Genomic DNA, 11,151 nt, shown 5'->3' with positions numbered 1-11,151 from the left:
ATATAAAAATGTACAACTAAATCTATAAATCTTGGTCCTAATTAAACCAATCACTATGAAAGACATAAATACCTCTGGAATTAAAGCTTGATAAAAGTCTTTTATATGAACAGGTTGAAGTTGGGCTGGTACCACATATTCTAAACACAGGACTATATAGATTCTGTCATATTTTGATAGGACTGTAAAATTACCAACTAGAACTATTTTATCCTTGCTTTATCACATAAAGTTTGGCCTGTCCAATATTTACAGAGCAAATGGATTCTTTTACAATGTTGATGAATTTGGGTTACATTTGACTCTTCCATTTCTACCTTTTTTTTTTTTTAAGATTTAAAACTTACCTCTGAAAAATTAGAAAATATCACAAAATTGGTAGTAAGAAATCAAGAACAGTGAACACAAAGATTTTTGTGTTACATAGATCTATTTTTATCAAAAAAGCTAAGTACTAATAATTGTGACATTTAATAGCAGCAATTCTAGGTAATAATTTTAATATGTTGTTCACATTTTATAGAGGAAGAACCAAGGCTTAGAGGCCTGTGTAAAATGTTAAAAATAATCAAATTATTAAATGATGAGCCATGATTCCAGCAAAGGTCTGTCTAATTCTAATTTTAGACTCCTCACATCCACATTGTTTTGCATGTACTTAGAGGAAGTTGTTTTCAGAGGGAGAAATGCATCTTTTTAGGTAAATATTTAGTGAAGTATATACTTCATTCATGTGGGCTTAGCGATGAAAAACCTGAATTGCAACAGTAAAAGAATGAGTAAAAGAGAATTAGGCCTTAGGCCAAAGGCAGATGGGATTAGGAGATTTAATTTGGTGACTACAACCTGCTCAAAAGTCAAAGGAGGGCAGCAAACCAGTGTGGGCTCTAAAATGGTATCTACATGAGCCATTCTGGAAGGGTGGTTCATGGCCATAGATTTCTGTAGGCAGCAATATCCTTCCACTTATTAAAATATTCTTGTAGACAGTTCATTAATGTTTCATAATTTTCTTCATGTAAGACCCATACATTCCTTATTAGATACTTATAGCTATTTAATAATGTTTATTTTTTTCTACTGTAAATGGAACTATTATTTTCACTATTCTATTATTTGTATATAAGAAAGCTCTTTGTTGTCATCATTTGGCGTGTGTTTGTGTTTATCTTATTACTAGACACTTTAGTAAACTTTTAATAGTTCTAAATATTTTTCCCATTGATTTCCACTGACTTTTTATGGATCAAGTAATGCTGCCTGAAAATGATGATTAAGTCTCTTTTACTAATTTTATCCAAAATACAATATACTCTGGTCTATTTTAGCTGCCAAAGTTTTTTGCAAACTACAACCCATTTAGTCATGTAAGTATTATCTTGACTTTGACCTCTCTGTCTTTTTTGGGTATCTCTTGTCTAATTATTTTCTTTAATATTTCCTTTACCACTACTTTTGTAAAAAATTTCATAATTTTTTTCTTTTCCAAGTTTCTATTTAAATTCCAGTTAGTTAACATACAGTGTAGTATTAGTTTCAGTAGTAGAATTTTCTGATTCATAACATACATACAACACTCAGTGCTCATTACAAGTGCCTTCCTTAACACCCATAATCCTACATCTTTATTGTTTCATTTTCTTTGGTGTTAATTATTTCTACAATTCGCAATTTATATTTTATGTACCTAGTGCATTTTGAGCAGTCTTAAACACTTTTCTGAACTCAATATTTTCTATTTCAGACTTGATTTTCAGTCTATTCTCTCTTTATTGCTTTTATATCTTTTTATTCACCCTAGTGAAATCATCACAGAACTTTCTACAACTTTCTCATGTTTTCAGTAAAATTCACCAATAGTTTTTCTTTTTATCCATATCCTCATGTATACGTTAACTATATCGTCATGCATAAGATATTGTTTGTGACATAGACCCCATAGTGGTTTATTTTTTTCAAATTAACATTATTTTATCTAATATACGAGTTTGCCATTATTGTAAAACAACGAAGAGGAGGAAGTAGGTAAGTTATCTCTTGCCCAACAAAATAAATGACACCTCTACTTGGTCAGGGACCACAGCTATTTTGGTCATCACGGTTTCCATCCTATGTACTTAGTGTATTCTTGAATGGATGAATCATAAAATTTCATTCTTAGTTAACTGAAGAATCAGTTGATATACACAGCTTCTGGTCCAATTAACAGTATCTATCAGGCATTCATCTTCACTGATTTGAGGTCCAATTAACAGTATCTATCAGGCATTCATCTTCACTGATTTGAGGTAGACTTTCCCCCTTTTTCCACTGCATAATTCTATGACCATGTGAAGTTAAACAAAAGCAATCACCCTCTATACACACACACACACACACACACACACACACACCAATCTATACTATGTAGTTCTAGTAAGGCTTTTACTGAATTCCAAAGGGCTTTACTTGTGAGGATTTCATTTCCCTGCATACATTGTATCATAGACAGGTTTACCACTTTGATTTTTGTGGGAATTGTAGTCTGAAAATTTGGAGGCCAGAGGAGAACTCAAATACTCAAAACCTTATATATCGATGGCAAGTTTTCCTGGATGGTTCAGGGTGGCAGGAATCAAACAAGAAAAAGTGCTTAAGCTTGCCACATCTGTGTTCCAGTTATGCTCTTTAATTAATGGGAGATCTTCCCATATTTGAAGAATTTACTAACCAAACGTTGATTTTTGGTACTGTCATGAATTTCTATCTTTTTAATGTCTTCATGTTTCACTTTTTTCCCTCCTCCCTGTTTTGCTAGAACTTCAGAGGCTGCTAGCCATTTGACATTTTATTTTAGAAGTTATACATGATTTGTTTAGGATTTTATGACTGCTTTGAGGTATCATCTTCTGGGATTAAACCTGGCCCTAATATCCTATTACATATGTGTGATATTTTCTCAAGAACTATATAAGGACATGAGAAAGAAATAGCTGGCTGTCCCCAATATCAGTTTACCTCTTTTATTGTCGTATTCATATTTATCTTGGAAACTGGCTGCTCAGCAAAAGATCTCTGTTTCCCAGACTGCCTTTTTGTTAGTATGGCCAAAAGATGATGTTCTGGTCAATGGAAGGCAGGTGAAAATTGCCATGTAGCAGATTCCAGGGAACTTTTTTAAGAGCATAAATTTTAAATTTTTATTTTTAATTCTTCCATCCCACTGCTCAGAACATGGGTGCCTGGAATGTAATTGCCACCTTCCTGAACTAAGTTAGTGGAACATCATGGAACAACAAAATTGAAGATGCTTTATTTCTTGACTTCTCAGAATATGAAGAGGTTTCATACTCAATTTCTGGAATTATAATTTAAGACTTTATAAATTACTTACCATTTAATAACAATATATCAGCAGTAAATCCTTGTGTGGAAGATAATAGGGAATACAAATAAATAAAATACCCACCCATTATTAGATGAAAGAAAAAGTCACCATTACAAATAAAAATAACCATTGGAATCTTATACAATAGGATTTATAAGTTGAAGACATCCTTCAGAAGTCAGTTTGGGAATAGTGTGGGTGGTATATCATTTGACTGATCCTTGAATAAAAGTTGTTAATTTGAATCCCACTTAGTCAGAATTTGTGATAAATTTGAAAAGAACTCATCATTACCTAGGGAGAATAGCTTTACTTTAAAATTGACAATATAAACATTGTTAAGAGATTTTGGTGCACTATTTTATATGTAAACAAAGATATTCTAATTTCTAATTTCCCTCATCTGCTAAAAGTAGGTCCCCAAACACCTAATTTAGGCATTGCTTGTTTATGCTTGAGTTCCTGTGTGGCCTGGTTAAGAAGAAAACTCAGTTTCTTATGAGCTATTCCCTGGTGAAAATGTTTCAGTAGTTTAGAAAAGTTTCATTTTAAACCAAATACATGAAAAGAAAGAACTATCAGAAATTTTAAGTACTTTTCAAGAAAAAGTTCTCATGATAAAGTATAACATAGAGACTTCCAGTCCATCCTGAAGACACTTGCACAAAAGTTGGAAATGCTGGCCAGGGGAATGCTGCTAAGATTATGTTGCAGCTTCAGTTTTTAACTCTACAGTTAATAACTGATAGAGAAACAAAATAATCTTACTTGTTTCCATCAAAATTATGAGTGCATTTACTCATGGACCCAATAACTCCACTTTAAGAATATATCTGCAGATATTGTTGCATATGATTAAAATGCATTTGAGAGTTTATTAATTGACTCTTACTCAGAATTCCAAAACGTAGATAACAGCCCAGTGTTCAACACTACGGGACTGAAATATCCCCAAATATCCACACAATGAAATGCTCTGCAACTATTGAGAACATGAGGGAAAGAAAAAATAAGGACATTCTTCATGCCCTAATGTGAGTAGATTTCCAAGATATGTCAGATCACATGAAATTGATGAAATGTAATAACGTAGTAGTTCTCAGGCAGTTTTATGTGGATCGTATTACTAATTGTAAAACAAGCAAATGAGAACCAAGATACAGAAAATGCACGTTATGCTAACTTTTGTGAAAGAAGTGAGAAAATTTATGATTTTGTATGGTTGTATTTTCTTGGAAATAGAAACATTAATAAAATTAGTTACTTAGAGTAGTGAAGTAGGAGGGGATGGGGTAAGAATGAGGATTTTCATTGTGAACTTTACATATTATTTCATTTCTTTAACCAGGTGAATGCATTACTTGTTTTAAAAACCACTTTATTTTTGTACATATTATGCATGATGAATTTTAACCCAGGCTGCTTCTTTTTTTAAAAAAGAATTTGTGCTATAAATCTTAAATAAATAAGATAAAACGAGAGCTGAGATATTGGTTGCTTCCAGGATGTCTCTTGTCTAATCAAATATTCATTAATAGAGTTTTTAAAATTACAGAATGCCAGAGCTTTAAATACCTTACCTAAAAATGGCATTCTCTTAAAGTCATTTTGTGGTTCAAAAGTATGCATTTATAAGACTTAACTTTGAGTATTCATGCCTGATAAATTAAAACGTTTTACTATAGCATTCATGCTATTTTTCACAGCCTCATGAGTCTCCCCAACAAAATGTTTATTGCTTTCTTTTTCTTGACTACAAATGTAGATATTACAAGGGAGTAAATGGTTATTAAGAATAAAATCTACCACATTTAATGAGCACCTGCTAAGACTGTGGGTCAGTGTTTCTGATGAAACATTTACCAGCTACTTATTATAATTAAGCATCATTAGGCCTTTTAAACTGCTGTTCCCATAAGAAGAAAAACATTTTCTTAACCCACTTTGTAAGTGTTTACAATGCCTGCTGATTTTCAGCTGTGAAGGCATCATTTATTATATTCATAGGTTTTTATGGAGAAAAGGCTGGATGAGCTTTTCTACTAAAATTCTTTCCCATTTGATTATATCATTCTACACCTAGTGCTTACAGAGAATTTGAATTCGTTCATCTGAAAATGCCTCCCTGAAGGTCCTAGACACATGTTTTGTGAGCCATCTAGGTGCCTAAATTTTTAAATCTAGAGAGAAAATAAAAGGAAGGAATGGAACAGAGTGTAAAAGTTGTGAAGGGCAAAGCCTGCTCCTAAGTACTAAATACATAAACAGCAGAATCTTTTACTCAAATAATAACTGGCACATGAGATGCTTAACATATATTAAAGGCATTTAATGCCCTTTAGAGACTAACACAGTCTTGAGGAGGTACCTACAGCTATTGGCTCTGTTATAAACAAAGAGGAAGCTGAGAGGTTAAACAACCTCCCACAGTATTACATATGCAGTAAAACTAGGAGAGTCTGGGTCCAGCAGCTATGTTGTTAATCATTCTACAAGGAATTACCAAATAATTAAAGGAGTGTGCACTACACTGATTGAATATATGAATATATCTATGAATGAATGATTGAATGAATGAATGGATAATAGTTTAAGGCAATGAAATGAACAATACTATGCAACAGATTCAGTTCCAAGTCTACTTCAATTTATTTTCTACATCTTAGTTGCCTCACCTTCACAATTAGGATATTGGACTAGGAGATGCTCCCTTCCATTTATAACTGCAAGGATTCTGATTCCATAGTGGGGGGTCTTGTTCTCTACTACCAGTCTTACTAGATAGATTATAAAATGAGCTAAAAGAATCAATGTTTTATTAAAATAGTTTTAATAGAATGCCTACTATGGTTCAGGGTCTATGTAATACCAAAGGGACATTAAATAAGGCATAATCTCTGCACTTTGTAGATGTGCGTAATCAGGGATTTATGTGTCATCAGGCTAGGACTCTCCATTCACAGAGTGTTCAAGGAACATAGAGCAGCCTGAGGAGCTGGCAGCAGCAGAGACATTTTCCTGAAAAAAGAGTTTTGGCTAGTTCTGGAATATAAGTAGAACAAGACATTAAAGAGGAGAGAAAGCATAAGGCAGGGAGTTCGAGTAGTAAGTGCAAGGTCCAGAGGCAAAGGAGAGTGGGTACTTTCAGGGAAATGCTTTAGTTCAAAAATAGTGTTCACCTTTAGTTGTGAGTGGTAGGCGAAATTAGATTGGGAAGACCTTTTGGGCTACGACTGACAATTTTAATTTGAACCTGAGTGCAATGCTGAGCTAATGAGGAATTTTAGTCTGGAGAGTGGTACTCATCTGTTCTCCAATACAACAAATAATTATTGAGTGCCTACCACATAGCAGGCACTGTTCCTGGCTCTTGGAATAAATAGATTTGCAGTTTAGAAAAGATTACTCTGGCTTCAGGGCAGAAAACTGATTGTAGAGACTAAAACATAAGACACAGGGATATGAGTTAGGAAGCTGGTCCTATAACATAGGAAGGAAAGTGTTCTGAACTAAAGGAGTAAAAAGTGGCATTGGGAAATGGTGTACAAATTTGAAGGACTTTGCAGAGTAGAACCAACAGAACTTAGTGCCTGATTTGATGTGGGATTAGACAGAGTGAGAAAATTCCAGGCTCACTTAACTCTTCTCTCAAGCCCCAACTCAAATATCATTTACTGCCTAGCCTAATTACATTACAGCAACATGAAGGTGTGAGCAATTAGAAAGATAGACATAACTCTAAATGAGATAATATGGAGAAACCAGTTTCCTGGGAAAAGATGACAAGTTTAGATTTGAACACAGTTATAGATACATGGGGTTATGTCAAAAAAGACATATCCAGTAAGTAATAGCTCTGAGGCTCAGGGGACCAAATGAACTCTAACAAAACATTAGGTCAGATTTACCCCCTCAGACTTCAGCAAAGTAGTTAATTATTGACCCAGTGTTACTTTATTCTGTATTATGTCAGCTAATGATAAGAGCCTTTTTTATGATAAAGCTGCCCACATTTGAAGCTTACAATTTGATGTTTGACATAAATTAAACCACACTATGTATACACATGAAACTATATGCATGCATATATGCAAATATGTATGTGTGTAGACATGTATATATGTATACAAAAATATATATGCATATATAGTTTCATATATAATTATATATATATCATATATATAGTTTTATATATGTCAAACATCAAGTTGTATACTTCAAATGTGGACAGCATGTATATAGGTGAAAAGCATCACCACAATCAAGATAATGCACACAACTGTCTCACCCAAAAGTTTCTTCCTACTACTTTCTAATCCCTGCTCTGGCCCCTCTTACCAGGCAACAACTGTAACTGCTTCCTGTCAGCACAGATTAGTTTTATATACATAGAATCACACAGTGCACATTCTCTTTTGTCTGGGGCTTCCTTCAATTGGCATAAATACTTTGAGATTCAAGAGGTTCTTGCATGCATCAAGAGTTTATTACTTTTTTGCTGAGTAGTTATTTCATTGTATCAATACATCAAAATTTGTTTATTCTTTCATTTGTTCACGAACATTTGGTTCTTTCCATTTGGGGACTATTACAAATAAAGCTGTTCTGAATATTCGTGTGAAAGTATTTGCATGCTTACTACTCCTTTGGGAAATTCTTATAAGCAGTATGTCTGAATTACATGGTGGGTGTATTTGAGCTTTTTAACAAAATGTCAAATTTTCCAAAGTGACTGTACCATTTTGTATTCCCAACAGTGACGTATCCACTTCGTCTACATCCTTGCCAACACAAAGTGTGGCCAGTCATTTCAACTGCAGCCATTCTAGTAAGTCTGTAGAGAGTTCACTGTAGTCTCAATTTGCATTTCCCTAATGACTAATGATATTGAGCTTGTTCTCATAAGCTTTATATGTCACCCATATATCACTTTAGCAAATTTTTTAAATCTTCTGCCCTTTTTTAATTGTATTGATTGTTATTGGTGAGTTTTTAGAATATATGTAGACTATAAATAATATATAATATATATCTGTTATAGGTTATATTTAATAGAATATATAAGATATATATATTTAACAATGTACTGGAGGTCCTAGTCAATGTCATCAGGCAAAAATGAAAAAAATAGAAGGCATTCAGATGGGGAAAGAAGAAGCGAAACTGCTTTTAATTGAAGAGACCATGATCATCTGTGTAGAAAATGTTGTGGAACCTAATAACAAAGCTCATGGAACTAATGAATGAGTTTAGCAGCATTGCAGAATACAAGATTGATATAAAAATGAAGTGTATTTGGGGCACCTGGGTGGCTCAGTCATTAAGCGTCTGCCTTCGGCTCAGGTCATGATCCCAGGGTCCTGGGATCGAGTCCCACATCGGGCTCCCTGCTTGGCAGGAAGCCTGCTTCTCCCTCTCCCACTCCTGTGTTCCTGCTCTCGCTCTCTCTCTGTCAAATAAATAAATAAAATCTTTTAAAAAAAATGAAGTGTATTTTATATACCAGCAACAATTGGAAATTGAAAGTAAAAACACAATGCCATTTACACTGACATCAAGTATATGAAATATTTATATATACATCAACCACATCTGTATAAGACATATATGCCAAAAACTAAAAATTATTGCTGGGAGAAATTAAAGAAATCTTAAATAAATACAGTTTGTTCATGAGTCAACAGACTCATTAGTGCTACAATATAAATTCTCCCCAAACTGATGGATAGATTCACCACAATTCCAATTAAAATTCTTACAGTTTGTTTTGGTTTTGTTTTTTCATAGAAATCAACAAACCGATTCTAAAATTCAAAATGCTCAGGGTCTGGAATGCAAAAAAGAAAAATACCATTCCCTTGAAAAAGAAGAACAAAGTTGGAGGGCTAGCGCTACCTGATTCCTGATTCCATGAGTAGTGATGTGGTTATTGTAAAGCTGCAGTGATCAAAAGAATCCAGTATTGGTGTAAAAGTAGTGAAATAGATCAAAGGAACAGAATATGGAGGCCAAATGTAGACCCACACATTTATGGACAACTAGTTTCTGACAAAAGTGCAAAAGCAATTAATTCAGTGTAGGAAGGATCTTTTCAACAAATGGTGTTGAATTAATTGGATATTCATATACAAAACAAAGCATGAGCCTCCATGCATCCTTCGATAATAAACAAAAATAACTCAAAATGAATCATGCATCTAAATATAAAATTTGAAACTATACAATTTCTAAAAGAAATAAAATTTTGTTACCTTGGATTAGGCAAAGATTTCTTAGATATAACACAATCTGAATCATGCATCTAAATATAAAATCTGAAACTACACAATTTTTAAAAGAAATAAAATTTTGTTACCTTGGATTAGGCAAAGATTTCTTAGATATAACACAATCTATAAAACCATAAAAGAATAATTTGGTAAGCTGAGCTTCATCAAAATTAGAAGCTTTGCTGCTCTTCAAAAAAAAATTAAGAGAATGAAAAGACATTCACAGACTGGGACAAATACTTGCACAACATATATTTGAAACTATTTTTTGTTTGTTTTTTTTTTCATGGGTCCAGGGTCTTGATTATAATTTTAAGGGCTGTGTGCCTAACAACTAAAATAGTGCTCTGCACATAATAGGTCCTCAAGAAATATTTCTTTAATGAAGGAATGACTGAATGAACTAACAAATCAGAATAGAGGTGGAAACAGTGAATTTGGAAAGCTTGAAAGCATGTGACTCTACACTTTAGTGTAAAATGGGGTCATTTTGGAATCTCGTTAGAATCCAGATTTTTGATTTGGTAGTTTCTGAGATGGGACTTGAAGTTCTGCATTTCTAACAAGTTCCAGGTGATGGCAAAGCTGCTGGTCCTGGCACCACTCACTGAGAGGCAATCAACTCGAGACACAGGTATATAAGCAAAGATTAAATTAAAGCGTGGAAATGAACATTGTTTTTATGAAAGAATTGACAATTTCCTCATTAAGTTACATGGGGTCATCTGCTGAGGAATAGTGACATGGAAAACTAGAAAATATTCAGAATAGGGAAAGAGGAAATAAAATGAGAGTTGTTTTCAAAGAAGAAAGCAAGTAAAGTAATTCCAATTAATCTTTTCAAACATATATCGACAGAGAAAACATTAAAATATAGATTTTACGTATTTTATAAATAAAATAAAAGATATATATTTTATATATGGAAAGTCAATGTTCAAGCAAATTAACCCTTCACAAATATCTTCCACAAACTTCAGATCTCGTCAGGTTTTGTTTGTTTATTTTCCTGCTGCTTATTTTCCCCTGTCCCCAGTCCTTGCTTAAACCAAATAAATGTAAAAGGTCTGAAATGTAAATCAGTTCGGTAGGCCAGCTTGTTAACAATGTCAGGAAGATTTGATAAGGGAAGAAGGTTGGAATTTGCTCAAATGAAATTTGGGATTTGCTCTAGATTTCATTAATGTGCTGTATCTACCTTCCATTTCTACAGGGAATGAAGAGTTGAGAGTAATGAGTACATATTTGATATTCAGGGTGGGGAAAAAAACTGTCACCAAAGAATACATTTTACACACTATTAAATTTTATATATTTTATTGAGAAGACAAAACATTTTAGGGACAAGACCCTCCCAATCATATAAGCGACTCATTACATTGCTGAACAGCTCTGCCAGGCAACTCTTCCTTTTATTGAAATCAAAATCTGTCTCCATTCAATTGTTCTCATTCCTGTAGCTCTGTGGAACATAAATTCCAATTCCCCTTCCAGGTTTCAGATTTTCAAATACTT

This window comes from Neomonachus schauinslandi, chromosome 2, assembly GCF_002201575.2.
Source record: "Neomonachus schauinslandi chromosome 2, ASM220157v2, whole genome shotgun sequence".
Taxonomy (NCBI): Eukaryota; Metazoa; Chordata; class Mammalia; order Carnivora; family Phocidae; genus Neomonachus; species Neomonachus schauinslandi.
The sequence above is the reverse complement of the archived record's forward strand: the minus strand, read 5'-3'. Positions refer to the sequence as shown.